This window comes from Tyto alba, unplaced genomic scaffold, assembly GCF_018691265.1.
Source record: "Tyto alba isolate M040663 unplaced genomic scaffold, T.alba_DEE_v4.0 Super-Scaffold_2, whole genome shotgun sequence".
NCBI classification, from domain to species: Eukaryota; Metazoa; Chordata; class Aves; order Strigiformes; family Tytonidae; genus Tyto; species Tyto alba.
In genome coordinates, this window is record NW_024881282.1 from 33694642 (window position 1) to 33706857 (window position 12216).

Sequence of the window (12216 nt, forward strand, 5' to 3'; positions counted from 1 at the left end):
GCTGAGGAGGGGAGGGTAGAGAGGGATAGTGCAGGCACAGAAAGCAGAGGAGGGTCTGAGTGACTGCCTGCGCTGCTTGCCCCGGTCCTGACCGCTCGTGGCCAAGGCGCCCAGAGCCGCCTGGCATCAAACAGCTCTGAGAGCCGGCGCTCGCCCAGCAGCCGGGGAGGGCTGCCGTGTGCTGGCATGGGCTTGGCAGGTCCAGAACTATAAAAATGGATTCAGCCCCCTCCTAACAGCTGAGATCTGAGGAAAGGTGTGCGGGCCACCTCATCGGTGGCACCCCTGTTTCTGCAGAGCCAAGGACGGGGCTCCTCGCTCTCCTGAACTCAGCTCCCGTGCACTGGCTGTGTCTGTTTGCAGAGATGTGCAGCAACATCTAGCTCATCCCCCGGTTCCCTCACTCTCCTCTTGAATCCCCAAATACCTCTAGTTTATCACTCCAGCAGCGGTGTGGCCTTCCCACCAGGGAGCAAGCGCCATCGTTCGCTAACCGAGACATGTCAGAGGGATGCTTTTGCTCCCCCTTGCTCCAGCTATGCTGAGCACGCGGGCTGACTGAAAATGAGAGATATCAGGGGAGATCAGCCCCGTGGGGAGTGTATCCTCCCCACGGCATTGATCTGCTGCTCCTGGGGAGGATCGGCAATGGGGAGAGAGTCAATTCTCCATTATCCACAGCACAGGGAAGGCAGTTGGGGCTCGCGGGGGAGCTGGCAGGAAGATGGAGGAGCTGGAGGGATGCAGCAGAGTTTGTACTACATTTACTAAACGTGTCTAAAACATGAGGCCAAACCATTTATTTATGGTCTGGCTGATGTGTACAACTTTGACCACAGTGACTGCTGCTAGAGAGAGACCAGACGCCCTTAGAAAGGCTGCTGGTGCAAACCCTCTGCTTGCCACATTCCTCCTACACGGGTGCAAAAGGCCACTATGGACGTACAAGAGCAGCAGCACTGCTGCACACAAAAGGGTGGTGCAAAAGCACGAGGAGGCAAGCGCCAGCAAATGGAAACTGTGCTCAGAGAACTGCTCTCAGCTATTTCACAGGAGCTGGAATCTGCATGTGTGTCCTGCCCCAAAACATCACTGCTTATCCCCAAATACCTGCAAAAAAACATACCTGGGCACTGCATTATACAGATACCTGAAGGCAGGAGAGGGTGATCTATGTTAGGGGGTATGTAGGTGGAATGAGATAGCCATAAAACCACCACCACCACCATGAATCTTGCTAATTTAACTAAGCCCCTATATTTATTCACTGATCCATAAGGCCTTGATTAGAGATGGGTTAGGAAGACATTTGTTTTAGATTATACGCAGGAAAAATCTCGTGCTTCTGAGAAGGCTCTGCTGTGTATCACTCCCAGGTGTTCAAGCACCACGAATCAGATCCCTTAATATTCTCGTGTTTGGCTTAAAATAAAAAGAAAATCATATCAGCTCCTTTCCATTTGTGTCCTGCTCTCCCAGCCTCTGAGGTGCCTCAGGTAGCTTCTCCAGGCAGTTCTGTGCAACTCCCCTGGCCCGAAGCTCCCAGAAAAGTGAGAGGGGCAGAGCAGGGAGGATGCAGCGGGGGGATGTTGCCTCCTCCTCCCCAGCTCAGCGATTTCCCCCATCCCACTGACGCTAAATGCAACTTCACCAGGCCTGAGCTTGTTCTGTCCTTAAGGCATCTGTGGTATTTTGGACACATCCATGTTCCTCCCACCCTCCAGTTCCCATGACCCATCTAAGGGGCTGGGGAGGGGGCTGCAGCCCCCGCCAGCGGTAGCTCCCACAGCTGCTGCTTGGCCTCGGGTGGGCAAGCGCTTCCCCCCGACACCAGCACATCTGCTCGGCCTTGGCTGCGAGCAACGAGCTTCGCACGAGCGATCCAGCAGCCCGGGGGGACCCAAACTAAAGCTGAACCACAGGAATGTCCCCCTGCATCCCCACCAGCCACAACCAGGAAAGCAGGGGCCGGGAAAGACCTTTTTAAATAGAGTCCGCTGATCCCTCTTAAATCTGGAGGAAAGCTCTGGCAACATCTAAAACCTGCCTCCTTTCACCTGCAAGGATTGTTCACTACAGGAAAAACAGGTTTAAATAAGCAAAAAGAAAAATAAAAGAGCACTCAAAAGGGAAATAGTTCTGCAAATTGAGACCCAAGGAATCCCGGAGGTATTTGATGCTTGAATGGCTGAATGAGATGCCATTCTGCAAGTCGAAGCATTCGGACTCATTTATTTATTTAAATTGGCATTGAGACACTGCTCAAATTTGCTGCCTGCAGCTATCCATCAGCCAGGATCCAGCGGGCTGACAAGGGCACTGGAGGCACTGTGGGATGCAGAGCGCTCCTCACTCAGCGCTTTCCTTGGGAGGGTTTTCTTCCACACAGCGGGCACAGCGGCGAGGGTAGGCAAAGCAGGGGACCGCATACCCCCCAGCACCCCCCGAAATGCATCACCCTCCACTCCAGCCACGATTTCCCAAGCCGGATGCCATCGTACGGGCAGTGCTGGGGCGGCCCGCGGGGATGGGATCATCCTTCACTTAGCAGGCTGTGACATTTCTGATATCACGTCGGATGGTGTTAAAATAGCCCAGCAGCGAGGAGAACAGTAATTCACCGAGTGGTTTGGCCCCCAGCCGATGGTGCATAAGCACACCAGGGAAACCCAGCTCTGGGGCATCCACAAGATGGAGCAGCCCATGGCAAGTTGCCCCAAACGAATTTGGGAGGGAGAGTTAGCAAAATTCAGGAGTGGCCTGTCAAACCAGTCCTTCCTAAAGGTCTTACAGTCAGTGCCAGTAACACCTGTACGCGCCTGGACAAGTCGTCAGCAGGCTCCAGGATGGGATGTAGACCCCGTGCAGCGATGCAGAGCTGGGGCTGGTGGCTCAAACACCCTGCTGTCTCCGCACTAGGGGATGCACGCAGCTTGGATAACTGCTTCTTCCACCCTGTGGCAAGCAGGAATGGAGCAGTTTGAGACCTGGCACAGGACAACAGCCGAGGGAAGGAGTCAATACTTCTCCTGAGCATCCTTGTCTCCCAGGCACAAGACCCCTTACTGGGCAGGAGGGCTCCCAACACCAACCTGCAGGTGGAAAAGGTGCTGGTTTGGAGGGGTGGGTCCTCCAAATACAGGACCCTCCTTGGAGGTACCTGCCAGTCCCTCTCCTGCTCCATGACCCAAACACAACTGCTGCAGCTGGTGGGGACAAATGGTTGTCAGGGCAGGAAGCAGTAGGAAATGGGAATTAATTGCACAAGGTGTGACAGGTCCACACAGGACCAGACCCCCTCATTTTTGACCGCCGGCCTCTTCCTGGCCTCTTCCAGCTCAGGATGTATAAAACAGCCAGTGGGTTACTGCAGCCTGTCAGGACTGACCCACAAAAAAATCAGGCAGCTAGGAAAGCAAGGAGGATTTTGGTTCCTGTCCCCAGCAGGCCCTGAGCTCAGCTGCATTCAGAGGAGTGGTTTGCTGGTTCAAGGTGGAAATTAAGGTAAGCTAAACCCAATCCAGGCTTTGTTTAACCATGTTATGCTCCTCTCTCTAGGGCTCTGCTGAGATCGTACGTTGTTTTCTGGACTAGCGCCAGATGTTTTCTGTGGACACATTCCCAGTGGCTTTCCAGACGAAGAGCTGTGATAAAAACCTAACCTGTTATGTTGTAGGGCACTTCCTCTTCACCCTCACATAGTCCAGGAATGGGATTTATTTGGGATATTTACAGCTGCAAAGGAACGGCACCTGGGTAGAACGTCTCACCAAACAAAAAGGAAAACCCCACAATTAAAATGCAGCTAAAGAAAACATGTGAAACCCGAGATATGGAACAAATCCCAGCTTGAATCATCTTGTTCCAAGACCTGCGTGGAGCCCATTGAGCTTGAGCTAATATCTATTCACAACATGCAAGAAGCAAAGACAAATAGGAATGGCCTGGAGCTAAAGTTACACGGCGCTGCATCCGGAGACGATACCAGCCCCCTCTTCTGCTCTGACACCCGGTCAGGACACCGGCCCCGCTCCCTGCATACACGTCTCTGTGGTGCTGTCACTGCCCTCTCCTCAAACCTCAAAGCCCTTCTCCAGGGAGGGCAGGAACACCACCAACGGGAGCACGCAGCCTTCTGCAAATTCGGGAGCTTTCGGCGACTAGACCTCGGGCTTGGAGAGCGCCTCGGCGTACCCCTGGCACTGTGGCAGCCCGGTGGTGCCGGTACGTGTCGCACCCGGAGGGCCGGTGGTTGCATGGGGCACTTTCTGCTGGCCTGGTGTCCCTCCCGTGGGAACTAGCTGGAGGGATAGCATGCAGCACCCTCTTAGGTGTCGCTCCCACAGCGGTGCCCCCAAGCATGCCATTTCATTCTGGCAACGCATCCAAGGGGGCGAGACGGAATGAGCCCTGCGTAGCGTTTCGGAGCACGCATACCTGCCAAAGCCTCCTTTGCAGCACCAACTGACCCAGAAGGGCTCGGTCTTGTGGGCAGCTGCACCCCGAGGAAACCCACCATCGCTTCTTTCCTCTCCCCGGGCCGGGCCGGCGCTGCTCCTGGCTGCCCGCCCCGTGCGAAGCCCTGCCTGCACCGGCACAGGCAACACGAGCTGGGCAAGCGAAGGCTGGCCGATGAAGCGGTCACAGTTAACCTGAGTCACTTGAGAAAAATGGGTTTCGCAGAGCCTGAGCCAGTAATTTTGAAAGTGCCCGGGAGGAGGCCGAGCCTGCTGGCGGGGAGACTGGTGGTGACAGCTAGTTGGGCTTGGTTACCTTTTAACCCTGCTCAGCTGCAGGCAGCTCAGATGCTATCAGACCTTTAGCTGTCATTTCCTTTCCAGGTCTCATTTTGCTTTCAGGGTGTTTTCCTAATTTTGCATTTCTGGGCTATCAGGAATCTGTCGTGGTTTGGAAGATAAGTAAATCTCTGTCGAGGGCTCTGTGCCCGCTCGCAGCTCCCCAGTGAGCTGGAGGGGGGTGCAGAGCCCCCGTGCAGGCACAGACCGTGGGTCTCCACCAGAGCATGCCAGGCCGGGCAGAACGAGCAGCTCGCTGCAGTGTAACCACATTAGCCCTGCAATAAGCTGTCACCCCGAGCAGGGTTTAATAGTTTAGTTAGATTTATGAGCCTGGGAGAGCTGATCCGGTTCATGCCCCAGCCATGTGGTTCAGTCACTGCAGCCAGGGTGAGGAATCACCATTAAGCCAGTGCAGCCAAATTTTGCCAAATAAGAGGCTGCAGGGTCAGGGCAGTCTTGCCGACGGTGATTGCACTGGCCTTCCCGCTTGCGCCTATCACCCCTCCTGAGACAGTCTGAATGGTTCTCTCTTAGACGCTTTGATAAGCCTCTGTATGTCACGGGTACTTCAGAAAAGAGCAATAAAATAAGATGAGGGGCTGACAGGACAGGCAGATGAGGGGAGAGCAAATGGCGCATGCGTTGTAGTTACCAGTTGACATATGTAGATGACAGCCCCCTCCTTGGGGGTTTCCTTTGAAGGGACAGGCAGATGTCGTCCTCCTGGGATGTCCCTCTGCTCCACGTCACCACCTTCTCCCACGGTGGAGGAGCTGTGAGTGAGTCAATATGACCCAAGTGCGAGCAGGCGTGAGGCAAGCAGTTCACCAGCATGGTGCGGGACAGGCTGAGGTCTCCCACCTTGTCCTGACTGCTGCGGGGCAGGGGGCTGCCCTGGCTGCTCACTACTTGCGAGGGATGTTTTTTGGGTGCTGTAAACACTTGCTGGAACCTTCCTCCAGCTCCCCTGTGCCAGCATGAGGGAGCTGTACCTTCGAGACAGCCCTATCCGACAACGATAACTCCTCTCCGCAACATTATCAAAGGCCTTATCAATGTAGGCAGTTGGGGCTGGTTGCAATGAAATTGGTTTCAAGCCTGTTTTCTTTACAATTCCCTGGCTGGACATGCTAGTATCACTCACAGGGGCCAAGGAAATCGATCCAGCCCCCGCCGAAGCACATTCACTCAGCCTCATTTTAACTCAGTCGGCTGCAAATCCCACCACACCTTTGCCTGTGTCGGAGGTTGGATGAGGGAAGGCAGGGGCAGCAGCACCCGCTTTGCTCCCAGGGGAGGTCAGCCACAATGCAAACCAGCCACTTCTTGCATGGGGCTGTGCTCATGGGGGACTACAGTGCTCCTGGCACTACCCTCAACTCTTCCCCAAACCCACTTGCCATGGCTCTGCATGTCTGGGTGAGTTAAAGTGCAGCCGATTTCTCTCCTGCTCACTGCCCCAGTGACTCCCTGCATCCCTCTGACTGCAGGCTGAGCACGTCGCTTGCCGAGAGGGCTAAACAGCCAAGCTGCAGGCACGCATGCAAGTTTTGCTATGACTTGGGCTTCACTGAACGGGGAGGATGCGGGCTCCAGGATTTGGCCTCGTCCAGTCAGCTAACGACTGTATTAAACACCGAGATTGGCCCCCGGGCCCCAGTCAGAGCCCCAGGGCTCAGACCCGCTGGCACCGCAGCGCTGCGGCACTGGGGCTTTTCCTCCCCTGGGGGTGCTGGACGTGGCCAGCATCAGCAGCGCCGGAGGTCACCCCAGAAGTTGATGAAGGTGAAGATTCATCTGGAGTGAGCGACAACAACAAAATTTTCCCCCAACTTCGGCCACCAGACTGAACACACTAGCGTGCCATTTTCCTTCCCTCCCATGTTGGCGAAGTGACTCTAAGCCACATTTCAGTATGCCCAAGCACACTGCTGCTGCTGCGCTGGATGGGCCTTTGAAAGAAGAAGGTGTTTCTCAACATATCCTTGTTTTGGCTGTGGTTATTGCCCGAGACACTGCTAAGAGGGAATGATGTGCCTGGAGACACCACGTCTGGTGAGTAAGGTGACGTGGAGATGCTGAAACTCAGGTCTGGAAGTGGTCCTAGGGTGAGAATTGAGGCCTGCAAGGCTGGGCGGAACACGTACTGGTCTTGTTTTCCTGCTCAGCAGCCCTGTGGGACCTGGGCTTCCTTCTCTGATGTGTAGGCACAGGTCCATTTTAGAGAATTTGGAAACTATACCTTCATCATGCTGCCCCTGCTTTCCCCACAGTACTTCTCAGCCCTCCTCCAGGAGCTGCCAGCGGGCCAGGACCACAGCAAGGCGAGATGCAAGAGGCACACGAGGCGAGGAGGCAGCAGACTCAGAGAAATGGAGAGATGCGTCAGTTTGACCTGAGCTGGGTTAATCAGGGAGAAATACAGTGCAGGTTCCTGCAACACTGCAAGCTGGGGTCTGGAGAGGTGTGACAGGTGATAGCTGAGGGGTGCTGTGTGTGAGAAGGAGAGGGAAGCATGGTTCACTTTTCTCCCAGGCTTTTTTCCCCCCTTATATTGTGATAATTATGTTTGCAAAACCAAATTAACACTCTTAAGTGTGAAGAGCAAAACTCAACCCTGGGAAGGAAGGAGCAAACTGCCTCCCTCCAGGAGTTCACCTATTTCTCCTTGACCGCAGCGACAGCTCTGTGCACCCCCAGAGGAGGGCTGCTGCACCCAAATCTGTGCGCCCAGAATCCTCCCAGAGTCCTTCTACTCCCTGTCATCGCATCACTCATAGAGATGAGTTCCTTTTGACTCATCCTTTATCTCTGTTTTGGGCAATTCTGCACACTGAAAAAAAAAAAAAAGAAAATCCTCTGGTTTGTTTGGTTTCCAAGGCCAAATGGCGATGACCTGTTGGCCCGTGTGTCCATCACACTGGGAGAGCTGGCAGGTACCGACTCCCCTGCAATCTGGAGGGTACAGACTAACCTGAGCTCAAGCAGAGACAAGAGCTGGAGGAACGAAGGCAGGCAACATTTTCCTTTTCTGTTTGCCATTGGTCCTGAGGGGAAGACCCCAGAAAGCTCCCAGCCAGGCAGCACTGCTTCTGCAAGAAGGGGTTTGCTGTCACGCTCAGAACGGGTGATTCAGAATAAGAGCACCCAGTGACACCAGGACTCTCGGTGCTCCCCACTGCTTATATGCAATTGCTGTTAGAGACCTCTTCTGCCTTGCTGCAGAAATGCCTCTGAAGCCACTTCTGCATGTGCTTTCTCTTGACTGCATTGTGGGGTTTTTATCCAATTTATGTGGAAACATACTCTCTTGCTGCCAGGCCGAATTTTTGCTCAACTTTTCCTTCACCCTTCTTCTGACAAGCCACCACTGACTTGCTACTATTTATATTTCAGTTGTTCTTGAAGGAATTGATGGAAGCTCCGACACATTAAGTGGTCTAAAACCATACAGCAAAATATAGCCCCACGCTGAAGAGTTTTCAGGCTGGAGAGGCACGGTGTTAGCAGGTACAAGTGGTGTGACCTGGGGCAGGCAGGACGCTGGTGGCAGCAGACACCCTCACCTCCATGTCCACCGCCTCCGGCAACCGTGCCGTGGCTGCCGCCCCCCTTTGCCCTCCCGGCTGCAGAAAGATTGGGTTTTTCCTGCTGCCCAGAATCTCTCTGTAGTAGGAGGTGAGGATGGAACTCGCTCGCTTTGCCTTTAAGACCGTAAACTGAAGAAAAGCCAAATGCATTTCAGCAAATAAATCCAAGGAACAGGGCTGCCAGAAACCCCTAAGTGAGAGCAAACAATCCTTATCTGGCAAAGCTTTACGTTACTTAACACCAGTGCAAGTTTAAAGGCATTTGTTTGTTTCTGTTACACACAAGGCATCTTTTCTGGGCGGATCCTGTTATTAGGGTTAGTCCCTGAGTATTTGTACCAGCACTTGTTCATCTTCCCACTTGCTTGACTACAGCCTGATTGCTGGAAATGGTGATTGCCAGTGACTCTAATTTTTTTTTCAGATCTCAGAGTGCTCAAGGAGGAGATAAATATCATTGTCTTACGCCGTTTGCCTTGTGACCGAGGATAGAAATGTCACTTTGTTGTTTTCCTCCCTGCCACCAGCAGTGCAAAATGAACAAGGGCATCGGATTTCAAGACTGGTTGGCTCAAAGGAGGACTTTGTTTGTGGAGTCTAGCTCAAAAAGGGCGTTAAAAGGACTGTAATCCCAAAGCGGGGGAAAAGTGGTGACCTTTTGGTGATCTTCTGGGGAAAGGGCGACAGTGAAAGTTGGGCTCTGTGGCCATCAACTCGACTCTGTAACTCAGTGTGAAGGAGTTAACCAAATGTCAAATGACTTGCACTCAGGGAGCCCAGGGAATCAGTTATCAGCAGTAGCCACATGGTGAAAAAAAAAAAAAAAAAAAAAAAAAAAAAGTGTTTATAGAAAAAGGACTGGCAGAGTTTCCTCCTTCTGTAGCAGCAAATCCTAAGGCACAGCCCCTCGGGTGGGAACGGGGTTCACCCAGTGGTGATGGAGAAGCGGGTGATGGAGAAGCGCCTTCCCACCCGCTGCCTTTGCCTGGTGGGTCAGAGCTACATGGTCCTGCTGGGGTTGGTAAAGCCCAGCACATGCCTGACACCCTGCCCGGAGGCTCTTACCCACACCACCCACTTTTGGTGCTGCCCACGAGGAAGAAAACAGGGCCGTGGCACAGATCCTGGCCTCCAAAACCTTAAAAAAAAAAAAAAACCACAAAAAAACACAGAGGACAATATTTTGCCTCAAAGCCTTGCACGTGGCGAGGCAGTAGCATGGGGTGGGGAGGTGCAAATCGTCATGGGACTGAACGTGTCACCAAAGAGCCCACGGTGGTTTCAGCTGCAAACACAGCAGTGTCTCAGTTAGCAAACCAGCTGAACGGAGGGCCCGGCTGTGGCTGGGCCATGTATTATCTCGCTTCTTCCATCAGAATTCATTTGCATGCAGGGGTGTGGATTTTTAGACCATTTAAGGTTAATTCATTGCAATATGTTAATCGGCTGCTTTCCCGGGGGAGCAGCCTGAGGTTGGGGGGGGGGGGTTAGGGAGTGAGGAGAGCAGAAGTTGCTCTGCCAGTGCCAGCAACGGGATGAACGGTCTCCGCCACGTGTGTGCCTGGGGTCGATGCACACCCAGGACATCCCTGCAGACACCCCGGCCTCGCCAGCCCCCCCACCTCATGCCCTGAGCTCAATCCCTCTCTCTTGCCCTGGAGAGGGGCAGGAAGCATCACACACCATGCCAGGAGCGGTGCCTGGCTGCCCCACGGCCCGCAGGTGCACAGGGGGCGCACGCTCTGCTTTCTCCCCCTCTTCCCTCCCCTATTTCTGCTCATCATGGAGCTCATCCGAATTGCTTTGCTGTAAGATCCCTTCCTTGCTGCCGGGTTCAGTTGCAATCGGCCAGTGGATTCAAACCCTGTTGTGGGCGGCTGATAGACAGGCAGATAGACAACATGATGGCAAGAATTTCACTGCTGTAAGAAATCGGGCTAAAAATGACTCCTTATCCCAAGGGAGCTTGTCCAGCCTGTCTCAGACTGAAGTATGCAAAGCAGAGGGAAAACGCTACACAGACAGCAATGATTAGGGTGCTAATTCAAGATCCACAGTCAAATTTCTCCCCTTCCACAGCCTCTCTGTTTGGCCTCCAGCAAATCACATAATTTTTCTAATCCTCTGTTCCTTTTACGCAAAACAGAGCCAGGGGTTTCGGGTTTTTACCTTTCGGTGAGGGTATGATGGCTAAGTAAATTAGAAATCATGAGGTGCTTGGATACTTTGTCTAAGCCTACAGTTTCAGTCTGGTGCCATCAAAGCACATATTACCATTAGAAGAAAAAAAAAAAAATACTTCTGCTGTCTGGGCCCACAAACCCACAACCACATTGATTTGGAAACAAGGGCCCACTCAGGAGGAGGAGGTACAGATACAGCTGTGCTGGGGTGAAGGAGATACCAGCACACTATTGCATCTGGTAACATACTAGCACATGCCAAAACAACAGCCTTCTGCATCATTCTGCTGTGTGGTTAGCTTGGGGAAGAAGAGCAAAATTTTATCTTTCCTCACTCAAATATTGAAAGGTGAAGGCAGAATCCCCCCTCGAATCTTTGCAGTGCATAACAGAGGGGCAAACACCTTCAGGGAGGCTGGGGGAGCCTGTCTCTCTAGTTAGGAGTACTCAGCGTGGCAAACAGTGTTTGTCACAGGACAGGGGAGCTCTGGTATTGCAGCTGCCTCTCCATGCGCAGGGATGTTATTCTGCCTCTAGATTTGTGATCTGATGTTCCTGAACACTTGCAATCTCTGGGTGAGCCCATAAGCCTTTAATTTTATCACGTTAACATGGAAAAGTGTTGGCCGTCTTCAAATCGCTCCGGGGATAATATCTGAAGCAAAGGGCTAAAGCTTTGCGAGTGAAGGAGGTCCAAAATAATGACCTTTTTTTTCCCATTAGCACCAACCACCCCTTCCGTGAAGGGTGTTCGCTGGCTAGGGGAAACGAATTGGTGGTTGCTGCCCATCCCTAACAGGATTTATACTCCCAGAGCTGAAATCACCCACATAAGCAAGGCTAATGCCGTCACTTGCCAGCCCTCTCAAAAAAAAAAAAAAAAAAAAAAAGAAAAAGGCAGCTGTGGACTCAGTGCAAATTGAATCATGGCTGCAAATTCTCCCTGGGGATGCAGGAGCTGAGGGCTCCCTTCAAGCTCAGTTTTCTGTTAGGGAATCGTGGCTACCCCGGAGAGCATCATACTGTGGGTGAGCAACTTCATCCCTAACCGAGAGAGACAGGGATGTTGTTGTCTTGCCGGTGTGTTCGCACTGATATGCTATTGCTGTCATCAAGATGGAGCCTTTTGGTGTTCTCAAGCACTTGTGCTGGTGAGGTATTGTGTTCTGCCACAAAATGACCTCCCTCATATGGTGAGAACTTTGCTTTGCTCGTTGTCTTCCTCCTCCATCCCCATTCCTTACCCTCAATACTTCTGCAACACTCCCGAGGCGCTTCTGAATCCAGCTGACGGCTGGCTGGCTGTAGTCATCCTTCTAGCTGAGTTTGCAGCGGGAAAAATTCCCCTTCACTCATGCTGTCTCTTTGCCCGAGCTCTGACACGGTCTCCATCTCGGCCTTAAAACTCAAAATTAGGGTGGCCCTTTCCCAAGGAAGCCCTCCCTGGTGCCAGCTAGGTGAGATGAGGAAAACAGGCAGAGGCTCAGCCTGTTGGGCAGACTGTTGTGCCTCCCCCTGGGTTGCTGCAAGCACTGCTCAGGGGAACAAGCGGCAGTTTAACAGCGACGCTTCTCCCCAGCAAGCCGCTCAGCTCGCCCATCTGAAAAATGGCAGGTTGGAGGGGTGTTGGCACCAATGCTTTGT